Raw genomic sequence first — 13,259 nt, forward strand, 5'->3', positions numbered from 1 at the left:
CCTCTGGACCGCATACAAGGTCATTCATTGTTTGATAATATAGGAGCCCAAACATCATCTATCAGTGATATCACAGGAGATTCCTTTACTAAATTAAAAAAGAAACAATTTATAATAGAATTACATGCACATTTCCTTAGAGACTACGTGAAGGCTAATATAATTCCATTCAGTTTGCAAGTCAAGAACTCATTATGTTTCATTTAGCGTAGGGACTTTAAGACCATAATAATTTCAACAACAAAAAAACATAGTGACAGAATTCTACAAACATTATCAGAAGCTGAATAGAAATGTTTGCTTAATAGTGCAATCACTGAGGCTGCTGAAAGCTGAACACAAATCAATTTACAAAATTGAAACATTTCAAACCGACACCTCAAGGCAAAAATCCTCAAAGGAAATGTGTGACATAAAAGACTATAGCAAGGAAATTGTATAATCATGTCTCCCAGCGGAATACACACAATCTCCAAGTGTTGTCCTTCAAAAAACAATAAAAGAAGTACCTATAAAAGGAAATTGGTGACTGTTTCAGAAAGGTCCCCCGTAAACCATCAGAGCAAGAAAATACAAATGCAAGCAATCGATCCCAGACTCCAGTGTTAGCAAAGGCCTTTCTTAGTACAAGGCCAAAAGGCGGCCAGAGACTTCGAACAGACAAATGTACGCAATCGGGTCACAAGAGGCCTTCAGAATGCATTTAAAAGGTCTTTAATTTGTAGCATCCCAGATTCCATCTAACATGGATATTGAAATTAGCTTACAGGAACTTTTTGAAAATAATGAGCACACAGAGGAACATAGCATATCTGGACTTAAATGTCCCTCCTTTTTTTAATCTTAGAACATGATGCCTCCAGAAATCTTGACTTCTATGAATAACAAGGACATTGCAGGGTATTGAAAGAATTTTGTCTGGCTCCATCAGAAATAACATGAAAACCCTTTCTAACGCAAAGTGGCCTGCACTTAAAGATCTTAGATCGGATACAGAAATTATCATAAAACCAGAAGAAAACAGAGGTGGTTTAATCTTGATGAGTGTAGAACAATATGGAAAAACTGTTCTTGAACGGCTCGATTTTCCAGAAAACTATCAGCATAATCCATAATCTGAACCATAATCCAAATGGAGGAACTGATAGGTGCAGCCAAAGATAATAAGAACAATCTGCAATAAGGAATTTGACTTTTTGAACCACAAGTGTCCAAGCACCACAGTCTTTAACAGTCCTCCAAAAATTCATAAAAATTACACACATCCCCAGGAAGACCCATTGTGTCGGGATGTACTTCATTGATTGAACTACTTAGCAAATATATTGATTTTGTTTTGAAAGCGCTAGCCACTTGCACCACAGCCTTTCTACAAGACACCAGTGATTTGATAGACTTAACTGAAGGCCTAGATTTCAATGATAAAAGTGAGAATTTAGTATCCTTGAATGTGGAATCATTGTCCAATAGTATTCGCCAGGAGGATGCTATTGAAGCTATAGAAGTCTGCTTTAATAGTGTGACAGGGTTCATGACCTGACGCTTCCAAGAGGGGATAGGGACCCTCTCAACCTTGGACCAGAGGCCTACCAGGGTCTTTACCAGAGCCAGTCCTGCCACAGAGGTGGAGTATGGGAGTCGGGAGGGCCCTAGTTTCTGTCCCTTCCACCTGTGCATGGTTAAATGAGCTAAGGACCACTTTTTCCTGACCCATGCCTGTGGTGCACAATGCTGGCCAGAATTGTTCTCTTTTTCCCCTAGGACTACAACTCCCAGAAGTCCTGGAGGCAGAAGCAAGAATGTGCAACGCCCACAGTAAAAGAGCCGGCACGGATCATCAGGGCCATGGAATGATCTGCACAGCACCCCGACAATCCACATGCTCTACACCACCCGGACATAGACTGTGCAACTAATACTACCTTCGGCAGAACCATGGAGTGGTCCGTAACCCAGACCTGCACTGCAGATGTTCCACAAAGTCATGATACGAACACTTACATTGACTGCACCTTTGAAACGCTGCCGTTAGTAGACACCAGCTGACATATGAACTCTAAAATAGACTATATTTTTAGGATGTCATTTCCAAATGCCGGCAGACCTGCGTATACTGTGAAAAACACACAATGTCTTCATAGCATGTCTTGACTCTAAATATAGTATACTAAAAAGTTGATAGCACAAGGAAAAAATTCCTCTCACTTATATAACAGAAATCTTGTAGGGCCTTTATGGAAAAACAGCAAATATTTATTCACGCTATTTTACTAAAAATATACAACATAATCAATAGACATACAAATTAACATGCATTTCATACAGAAATAACTTGCCAAAATATTGGCCACAATACAAGGTTGGTGCACACAGATAATACTAACACAATACAAAAAATGCCTAACATGTAAACGTTACTAAAATGCTAATAAAACTCAAAAATAACATTTTTGGATGTATGCAATGAAAAGTGTGGCTGGAGTGGAGCGCAATCAGAAGATGGCACATCCACCCCTAGTCCCAGAAGCCATCATGAAAAAGGCCAACTAGTCAACAGTAGTATTTCGATAAAAATGTGAAAAACAGCACATTCCTCAAACCATTAGCCAAACCAAAGCGCTGTTAAACAGAAAAAAAAAAATAATAAAGCTACCATGGTCAGCGACTAGTTTCGACTAAGACAAGCAGTTTAGACGTCTTCCTCAGGGCCACAACAACGTCTGTAATAAATATAAATATGACATAAGAACAGCTGTATACCCCACACGCAATGCAACAAATCCAAATAATCTACAACAAATACCTGTATACTATCAGGTAAATCCATATGTGATAGGTCATCTGTTTCAAGCTTCAAAAATTCCTCAAATGCAGAGACACTGTACAAGGAAGCATAAATCCTTCTCTCTCAAAATACATACCAAATTAAACAGCAGGTAGGAGCCGATGTTGGTCCAAAATCATGCAGCGAATGTCAGCAGCCACATGCATAATGGCATATTAAAATAAATGTGCGCATCCCAGAAATGCAGACACACGTACACAAAAGGGGTAGCGTTTAACACTCGCTATATACTTTTTTTAGCCTGTAACCCGTGTGTGTGTGTGTGTGTGCGTGTGTGTGTGTGTGTGTGTATGCAAGGTGAGTGATGCTAACAGAGGAAGAGTAGGAGGCGAATATGATTAACTGAGCAAGTGACTCGGAGTGAAAGGAGGGTGACTTTGGTAGAAGATATGGGACGGCAGTGTAGATTAGTAGTGCAGAGAGGGAATGGTGCTGCTGTGGAGAAGGAAGAGTAGTAGTGTGGAGAGGAGACAGTACTAGTGTGGAGAGTAGTAGCTTGGCGAAAGGGGAAAGTAGCAGTAAAAAGCGGACGACGGTAAGAACAAGAACATTGGAGGGCAGAGATGAGGGAGGGACAAAAGAGTGGGAGGAAGATAAGGGAGGAGAGTGGAAGGGATTAAGAGGACAGAACATCGGGAGGAGAAATATAAGAGTGTGCAAGGAATATCAAAAGAGACCCAGGTGATTGGAAGGCACCACTTCTTCATTGTATTTTGAATTATGGGAAGCAGCTTAAGATCCACCAGGGAAGTCCCAGAGGGACTCAGAGAGAGAGAGACATGGTGTTTGCCCATCGGCGCTCATAGTTAGTCAGTCAGTCATTAGACAGATGTGGTTACTGATCTCTAGTGACCACCCTGGGTTTTAGGGACACCTCGGCTACCAAGGGATTTGTCCAGGGAAGATGAGAGAGAGAGGGAGAGAGAGAGAGAGACGGCTCTTAGTGAGCCACTTCTCCATTATTTCAATGCAAACACTTAAAAGGTCTTTGGGAGTTGGTGGGTTCTTGAGGGCACCTGTGACAATTAAAGAACACCACCACACAAAGTTTCTATAGAATTTATCATAGATTGCCTGAGAATTGCATTACAGAGAAACCTTTTTGCTATGAGGGCAAATTCTATGCTCAGATTTAGAACAGCAATGAGTGCAGCATTTACACCCAAATGAGCTAATCTGTACATGTCAATATTTGAAGAAAATTAGATTGTGATGAGAACAATCCCTTTTTTTCTAAAATCTGTCTATTGGAAAGATTCATAGATTAAATCATTTTGATATGGCATGGTACTAAACAAGATCACCGTTTTTTCCATTGCTGGTTAAATACCCAGAATGAAAATCATAAATTCGCAATGACGCATGCTCAGAATTAGTTACCATTTTTGGACATTATGATAAAAATGAGGATGGCAAGATATTCAGTACTCTATACAGCAAAGAGATGGATAGCGACATGTTTTTGTAGTCCTCAAATGAATTCCCTCAATTACTTAAGAACAATCTTCCATTTGGCTAGTGCTTTAGACTCCACTGTGATTGTAAGAAAAGGTCTGATTGCTTCAGGTCCAGAAAGGGAGGTTTAGAGCAGATAGATGCTAAAAATGTTCTTACAGGATTGTTAAAAATAGCCTGCTATAGAGACAGGACTGACATTCTTAGGTCTAGCGCCATTGACAGAGGGTTGAATGACAAAAGATTGTCTGTGTAACTACTTTCAACAAACATGGTTTGTCCATCAAGGAAACTGATACTTAAAAACTGGCCACTGTTTTATTAAAACATTCAGGAAGGATTCTGAAACTGATTTTGACAGCGAATACTCAAGGACATATCACTCGAAATCAAGAGGGGCCAATTTATTGAAAAAGTGCCTGAAATGTGACATTGTGGTGGTATTCTGGATTATGGGGAGTAGATATTTGAAATTGAAAGGTCAAATGAATAATGAGCTGTACACCCTCAGACATATATGTGTACCTTATAGTAATCACAATAGATTTTTTCAGGCATTTTCTGGTGGACGCAAATCCTTTAATACAAAAAACCTGATACTCAAGGGGGAATTTAATATTAAAAAAATGCTGGAATGATCCCTGGGTGATAATCCATAGGACCACCGATATAATAAGAATTTGAAGAAAGTAGTTTTACAATTTTGGTGCATATTACCAAATCCCATGTGCTCACCCAATTAAATGCTTCTCCAATATATAATACAAGCTCACCAGAATGAATTGTCATAAAACGTACATACAATATTCATTGACAAAAATTAAAAAAAACATTTAATCCATGATGTTGATATATTAATTGATTATTATGTATCACCATTTATCTATCTGAATTAGCCTTTGCCTACACATGTTTCACCCGCCAAGGGCTTTCTCAAGGCTATACGGAATTCTATCCTCATTAAGTTACACATTTGGAGAAACCACATTATTCCAAACGAATTGACACATTTTAAATCCATGAACAATGGTTGAGGAGAAATCCAACAGGAAAAAAGAATAAAACCAGAAGGAAAGAAAAAATATAAAAGGATTACCATTAGTGTGTTTTCAACGTAAGCTTGAAGTTTCTCAATCATTCATTTATACCTTGCTAAAACTTTTGCAAACTATTATGAGTGTTCCTTTTGCATACTTCTAATCATAAATTCCTAGTTACTTGATCATTCTTTATGATACTACTTAAGCATTCCTGAAACTATTATCACAATAATAATGTGTGTTTTATATTTAGTGCATTCGCTTAGCTCATCCTGCATAAATAGACTACGGGTGCTTGAGTTTTGCAGCATATATTATTGCATTGTTTAACATTTTGAGATTAGTAATACCAATTAAATTCCTATACAGAAAGATCTGTTCTACTATATATTCCAAAACCTGATCATTAATAGGATTATTTACCTCCACCATTATATACGTTAATCAATGTCTTATTCCATAATTATGTAGTTACCTATTTCTTTTCACATCTAGATCTCGTTCCTATAGCAAAAATATGTTTCTGATTTATACTATAATGCTCTGCAATAGTGCATCATATATCTAATTGTTATAAAATGAATAGTAACTTATCTATTAGATATCAATTTGTTGTTCACGATCTAAAATTATTCTCAGTGTTCCATTCTATATCCCTTAATTGGGTCGTAGTAGTCTGGATATCATATTGTGGCTCCCTTATTGGTTATTCAAATTACTAGAACCAAAGGTATAGTAGGAGCATTTAGTATATTAGTAATGATTATTCCTAACTGTTGTATGTACTATCCTGTAACTTTTCTTTTGTGTACCTGTTTGATGAGAGACTTATTTCTACCTTTGCCCTTCTTTTCGGTAGCTTGCCACTTGTATAATGGTGGCCGCAACTGTATAAATAAGGGCATCAGTGCATGTGATGTCACTCCATGAGACACCATCCTTTATGAACCGTATGAGAGCAAGTGCTACATGAGTTGAATAACCATGAAGTAAATGATTCCAAAGACTTTCAAGACCATAACACTTCAAATTTCTGACCAATTTACCCATGCACACAGTACGTTGTTCAATTATGGCAGGACAGCAAGGTATCACATGTTTCAATGTTTCTGGTACATTAGCATCTGAACAAAACCTACAGTGGTCAGCATCTGAAGAAATCATGTTCCTAAATAAAATGGTCCGCATTAAAATAATGTCCAGTCTAATGGGCATAAAATCCCCTCTGAACCTACAATCGAGAAAGATGCACAAACAAGGTGAAAGTTGGCGTAATTTCTTATATTCAAATGCAAGGTGGGACAGAGAGGGACATGAGCGGATGGTGGTCAAGGTTACCATCCAATCGTATTCATAAAGGGAATTTGTTTACCAGACTGGGGTTATTAACAAGGTCATCCACCCCCAAATCAATCCTGGCTAAAAAAAACTCCTGCACTTCTCCTCAAAAAAGTGAATAGCGTGTCTGCGCCATGTGGCAAAGACATGGGCAAGTTCTGCATACACAGAACCGTCCAGAGGGTCCAAATATGTACGAAACAGCAGAAAATAATGCCATTTAGCCCTCACAGTAAGCGATTTAAGACCAAGCACATAGCATATAGCTACCAATGGAACACAGTTAGGTAAACTAAGGACCCTCCACCATACAATGCCTTCACACCTGTCTAAGCATTCCAATGCCCAGAAGTGCATAACCTCAATCCCATAAGTGATCTATGCAACCAACTTGCCATCATAAAATATGACCAAAGTCACAACCGAGAAATCTGCCATACTTTGCATTAATCCTAATCATCTGCCCAACAGAGGCCAACAATTTGTTCTTCAGGAATTCCATTAGCTTTGTTTTATTCAGTTTATCAAAAATAGGAAAACCTAAGTACACTAAGCTGGATACTTTCAATAATGGTGTCTTATCTAAAACCCATTTAAAAGACACTATTTTCTTTGACCTAGTGAAGCAAAGTATCCTGAATCTGGACAGATTCATGTTAAAAATATGATCTGCTGCAAAATTGGCAAAATTATTCAAGGCCCGCTGTAATCCCACAAGGGTATAGTCGATTATCAGGAAATCGGTGGCATATGCCAAACATGGAAATCTCAAATCTGCCAGATTTGGCGGCATATAAGAATCTTTCACTAAGCACTGATCCAGGTTAAAAAAACAAGGTGCCAAAATGTAACCTTGTCCAAGGCATGATCGTGTGTAGATTTTCTCTGATAGATTCCCCTCTCCATCTAGCTGCACCTGAATATTAGAATCATGATGCAGCCCAATGATTAACTGCAGCATACCTGAAGGAATGTGCCAATCATCCAATTTTTCCCATAGATGCTCTCGCTACACCAGTTCAAAAACCGAAGTATGATCGATTGACGCAATACCAATGGATAAGTACGTAGTTTCCCATGTTAGATCTTTACAACATTTCAGCAGAAAACCATTTATAGAATTGCTGTGATGCTCCCTGAATCTAGTTCCAAAGATTCTAGGATGTCCCATACTCTACACCCATATAAGATGTTCCAAAAGAATTGAGGCAAAGATCTTACTATCGGCGTCCATGACGGATATCGGCCAATGGTTCTTAGGTTCAGTTCTCTGCCCTTTCTTATGAATTGCAACAACATATGAAGTTTGCCAGGACTCAGGAAATGAACTACTCTCCATAATGTTCTTAAAATAAATTTTCAATATTGTCACCCATGTATCAGCGTCTGATTTAAACAGTCCATTGGATACATTATTTAGGCAAGCTGCCCTGGATGAACTGAATTTCTTGATGATATTATAAACACCTTCCCAGGAAATCATGTGTAATCAACACTCTTCATCAGTATCAAGGGCCCAAGGGACAAAGGGGCTCCTCCATTAATGAATTTTATAAAGACTCGAAATGCTCCACCCATATAGGGTCTAGGAATGGATTAATTTGTAAAGTCTTTGTAGCACCACCCAAAGAATGAATCATCTCCCAAAATGAGCATCATACCTAGAAGACAAAACCCCCAGCTTTTCTTCCCCATCCCTACATAGCATAGTTACATGACAGCTCTACACCTCATTTTTATATACCTGTATAAGCCTGTAAATTTCCTTAGCCCTGTGTCCTCTTCACCTCATGAATTTTACTCCTAAGCTTTTTTTTCTTTTTACAAACCAAATTATTGAATACATTGGAGTGTGTGGACTTCTGACCATTCCTCCCCACCCCCTCCAAAGGAAAGGTACTATTTACGGTGTCTAAAATGAAATATGCAAAATAACATAGCTAAAAGTATCCACCTTCCATCCATACAACATATCATTCACAATAATTTCTCACTTGACATTCAATTTGTACATGATTTGTTCATTCTATTTCATACAATTTATAGACTGATTCATCTCTAAATTAATCATGGTAGATGTATCAGCTTTCCTTAAAACAAAATTTAAATTAGCAGTGACCATACTATGATCACTCAAAGAAGTGTCATGCCCATTGAAACATACACATCTATTATATAGAAACTTATCAGCAAAGATCAAATCTAAGGAAGTTGAGGAATTCTCCCTGTGCCATGTTGATTGGTCACCCATGGCACCACTGGGAATGTCGTTAGGTTTAATGAGACCCAGAAAATCAAGGGCTGTAACCCATCTATGCCCACTCTCATGCTTAGTTATTGTGTGGTGTGTGCTAGTTGCTGATAACCATAGCTCCTCCATCTCTTTATCACTTGATAAACAGAGGGAATTTAAATCCCCAACAATAACAACATGCCCATCAATATCATTGCTCATCCACCCTTGCATAAACTGTACTAAGAGATCTAAGAACTCAATCAAGTGGAAAATACCCTAATGCCAATAGATATTGATAATGAGTAAAGTGAGGGCAAATTCATCCTGTGACGTCTTAACAACTGTTGGAGGGCCCCTCTCACTAAGTCCAGATCACAAACAATGTTAGGCCCCACCCCTGATTTGGTTAGTGACAATGGCCCCCCAAAGGACGACCCCCTCCAACTTTGGTCGCAGACTGAAAAGAGCTTGCATACCCATCCATCACCAGACAGTCCATCAACCATGATTCTTGTAATAGAATCAGATCATATTGTTTTAATTCTTGATCTATTTCGTTGATGGTGATCAATATACGATAGCCCCTGGTATTCTAGCTCAAAATCTTTAAGTATTTCTTGTCACTATATACAACTCTTCCCCCTGTAAGGAAGTCATGGAATCAAACAGTAAGACAGACACAAGTGATCAGAGTTCAAGGGTGTTTATTGAACTTCAATTGGGTTTGAAAAACACCTATCTAATCCTAAATCTAAAGATGGGAGCAAGCTAAGACCATCAAATAATAATGCAGTCCTAGTCGAGTCTGTCAAAATAAAAGGGCATATACTAATAAACCTATTGCCTATCATTACTACTAAATACAAAGTGTGGGAAACAATGTTATGCAAAAGAAAAGTGTTCAAGAAATAATATATGTCAGGATATTCAAACCATTGGCTTCCCTTGCCCAGGTTTTCAGCACAGGACAAGGCGGCTCTCTCGAGCTTAGAATACTCGCTGGCTTCTCTAGCACGAGAGTGAAGTTCAAAACTTCAGCATCAGGGCCTTCTGCACCAAAGTCTATTTGCCATTCAAAGTGTCTTATTTCAGAGGGCCTGATGCAACACGACAAAACACTAGAGTTCCTTTCTTCTCAGGTATTTCACTTATACACCTTCTCAGGTGATTTATTGTTCACCCCGGGTCCCCCTCTGCCGGGCTCAGACCAACTTGAACATAAAACCTTCAATTGGTCTCCCTCTGCCAGGTTCGAACCAAATTCATATACTTTTTCAAACTTGCTCTACTTAATCAAAAACAAAGACTTTCGAATGTGCGCAGGATTTTGTTGGACCTGTCGCAAGACCATTCGATTCACATTTATTAATTCTCTTTCAATCGGTCTCCTTCCCTCGGACCAAATTTATCTACTTTTGTCACTTCTCAGTTGGATACCTTACAGAGACCTTCAATTGAGAACCCACACGGTGCCTGACTACTCTGTCAAAGGTATTGTAGCTTGTTTTAAAGTGCAATCACTCATCAGCAGTTCAACTTCACTTGCTTCTCTTATCACACGCATTTTAACTATGTTTGTTCCAGAGCTCACCATACAATGTTGCTGCTTGCAAACTTGGCTTCACACAGACCGGTCTTGTATTGGTCTCCCCAACTCACCGGCTGTGTTGACTTCACTGAAGCTGCTTTGTTCTTGGACCCAAGGATGGGACCACACCGGCTGGTGATGCTCCCTGCCTTGATTATTGACGCAGGATGGCCAGGGTATCTCCAACACACAATGCAGTATACTTCAGCCTGGTTTCTTGGTGTTATGCTTTCTATTCTTGAGGTCTCTGGAAAGTAATGTTTCTGTGTCGATACGGTGAAGGGAAATTCCCTCCATGCGATCCCCTTTGGTTTTGCCGTCTTTCCTCTCTTGCTCAGATGCCGCCTCAAAACTGCTGTTTGCTTGTGTGTTTTGCCTCGCTCAGAGTGCTCTCATGCTCCTCCTTTTATCCGTGTGGGGAAGTCTAATGGAAGTCAGGTGTGTGTGATGGTCAGTAATTGCCTGACCTCGCCTGACCATTGTATTGGGACATGTCAGGTATACTGATCATGATTCAGTCTGTTTTCTCTCACAGCAGGCTTGTCGTGAGAAAGTGTTCATGTTGTAAAAGGGGAGGTGGGGTTAGCGTTCCTAAATATCAGACCTGGTAGCATGGGGTAAAAGTGTTACAGGCAAGGCAATACTGCATCTCACCATTCGGTGTCCCATTCCCACTCCCTGAAGATCCCTCACTTAGGTGCTCCTCCTGCACTGGTCCACCCCCAGGAACTTGATCCAAAAGCGATGGCTGTGTCCTGGCCACCTGGATGACAGATCCCCGGGGACTAGTGTGTGGGACACCTTCTGATTTCTCACACGCTCTAGTATCTCTGTGTTCCGAAGAGTTTATTTCACTGGAAAGCCATGACCGGTCATGAGATTCCAAGCAGGCACTGTATTTCAAACATGCCAATGTAACATCTCTTGTCCCCACTCCTCAGCTTGCAACAGTCATCTGTATACCCTTTGAGTCCCAGTCCACCTCAAACCTCTCAGGTTGACACTTCTCTATAATAGAACATCCTCTAAAAGGGGTAATATTGTATCTCAATTGCCTTAATGGTGTTGATTCCTTTAAGATTAATCATACACTATTTGTGAAAGAATATTGAGGATGGATTTATCAGTAATGAAGTCATCCAAAAACTCCACATATTTTAAGATGAAATTGCCCCTTGTTTGAATAAGTTTGAAACTTCATTGAGCAAAGCTAGCACATTAGATCGATTTAGCAAGTATGGATTATCATCCTTAAATAAACGGTCAAGCAAAAGGCGATGCAAGTAATTACACTTAGATGGAGCAGAATCTACTTCGCCCCTATGGATAGGCTTAGCGGAAAATGATGGATGGGTAACCAATGAATTAGAATGCTGATGCCCTTCTGTACCTGTTAAAACACTATAAACATGTCTAGGTCCTGTTATGCAGGGTCTTTTAGAGAAATTTAAAGGCCCCCCATGCAACATTTTCAGTAGGGGGATTGAAGTAGCTCTTACAATCACTGCCAATGCATAGCGAATCAGACACACCCATGGGCACATTAGAGATCTGACAAACCAACGGATCTTCCGTTAAGCCCACGTTTGCTCCTTGAGAAGTCACTGAAGCTGGCAATAGCTGATCAGTGTGTGAAGTGTGAGGAACGACAGTAGAAGGTAAAATTCCTCACAAACATATTCTGGCAACTGTAAGGGGCCTAGATTAAGACTCAGAGACAGAGGCATGTCAAGTGTTGGTTATAAACTTTTATTTATCACAAAATGATAATAGGGGTTGGGAGAAATCCTATCTATGCCTAATCCTAAAATGGGTTTCCCTGCCCCAACAAATCTAAGGAACGTCTGTGTCAGGATGGCAAAGCAAAGAGCATCCTCCGTCCTGTGACCAAAAGCCTAAACTGACCCTTACACGCTAAACTCAATATAATGTGCAACTTGGGGATTCCGGTACGCTATGTACTTGTAGCTTACTTTCAAAGTTTCAAACAATGTTTTAAGGTTGCGAAAAGAAAAGGAATGCATATCCACCATCTGGTGATTCAAATGTCACTTTATCACAGTTCCAGCTTGTTCAAGGGGGAAGACTCTTCCCTTGAGTCTCTTTTCAATATATAGTTATTATAAATATATTAAGTTTCTCACTGGATCTCAATTAGTTTTAAAGGGGTATGGTTCTTCCCTCCTACATTTGACAGTCACTGTTTCACAATTTCAAGCAGGGCTTTTGGCCCCTGATATTTCTTAATCCTTTTCCTACCCCTGGTGTACACTCCTGCCAGGGTATTGTGATGAATCAGAGATGATTCTCCCAGAAAACCTGGCCTGGGACTCTTGTCATGTGGCCAGGGAATGACAGATCCCTGGTGTTCTGCAGTAGGATCCCATGAGGAGGGGGAGCAAGTCAGGAGGAATGGGAAACCCCCTTTCTCAACTTCCCCCGAGACTCCAATCTTCTAATGGCCTAATGTAAAATAGAAGAAGTTAGAAAAGCTGATCATTTTGGACTCCCAAAATTCACAATTACTGGAACAAAAAAGAGGGCTGAAGAGGAACGAAGCGGCCTATTGTAGCTTGTTAATCAAATTGACCCACATCTGAGAGAGACTTGGAGGCCTAAAGGGTGTTGCAGCAGAATCTGGAGGGAGAAGAAGATGCCAGGACCACAATCGCGCAGTTGCCGGTCCTTAGAGGGTATTTGCCTCCATAAGGCTTAATTGTACAAGAGCTCTCTGTAACCACCAGCTTGCTCAAACGA

General features: G+C 39.8%; 1 protein-coding gene across 1 annotated transcript in view; it reads right to left on the reverse strand.

Moving 5' to 3' along the window:
- LOC138503248 (uromodulin-like) overlaps positions 1-13,259 on the reverse strand; it is a 147,631-nt gene that overhangs the window by 12,710 nt on the left and 121,662 nt on the right. The gene's annotated exons all lie outside the window — the stretch shown is intronic.

The sequence above is a fragment of the Ambystoma mexicanum genome, chromosome 11 (genome assembly GCF_040938575.1).
Source record: "Ambystoma mexicanum isolate Mex_15411 chromosome 11, UKY_AmexF1_1, whole genome shotgun sequence".
Classification (NCBI taxonomy): Eukaryota; Metazoa; Chordata; class Amphibia; order Caudata; family Ambystomatidae; genus Ambystoma; species Ambystoma mexicanum.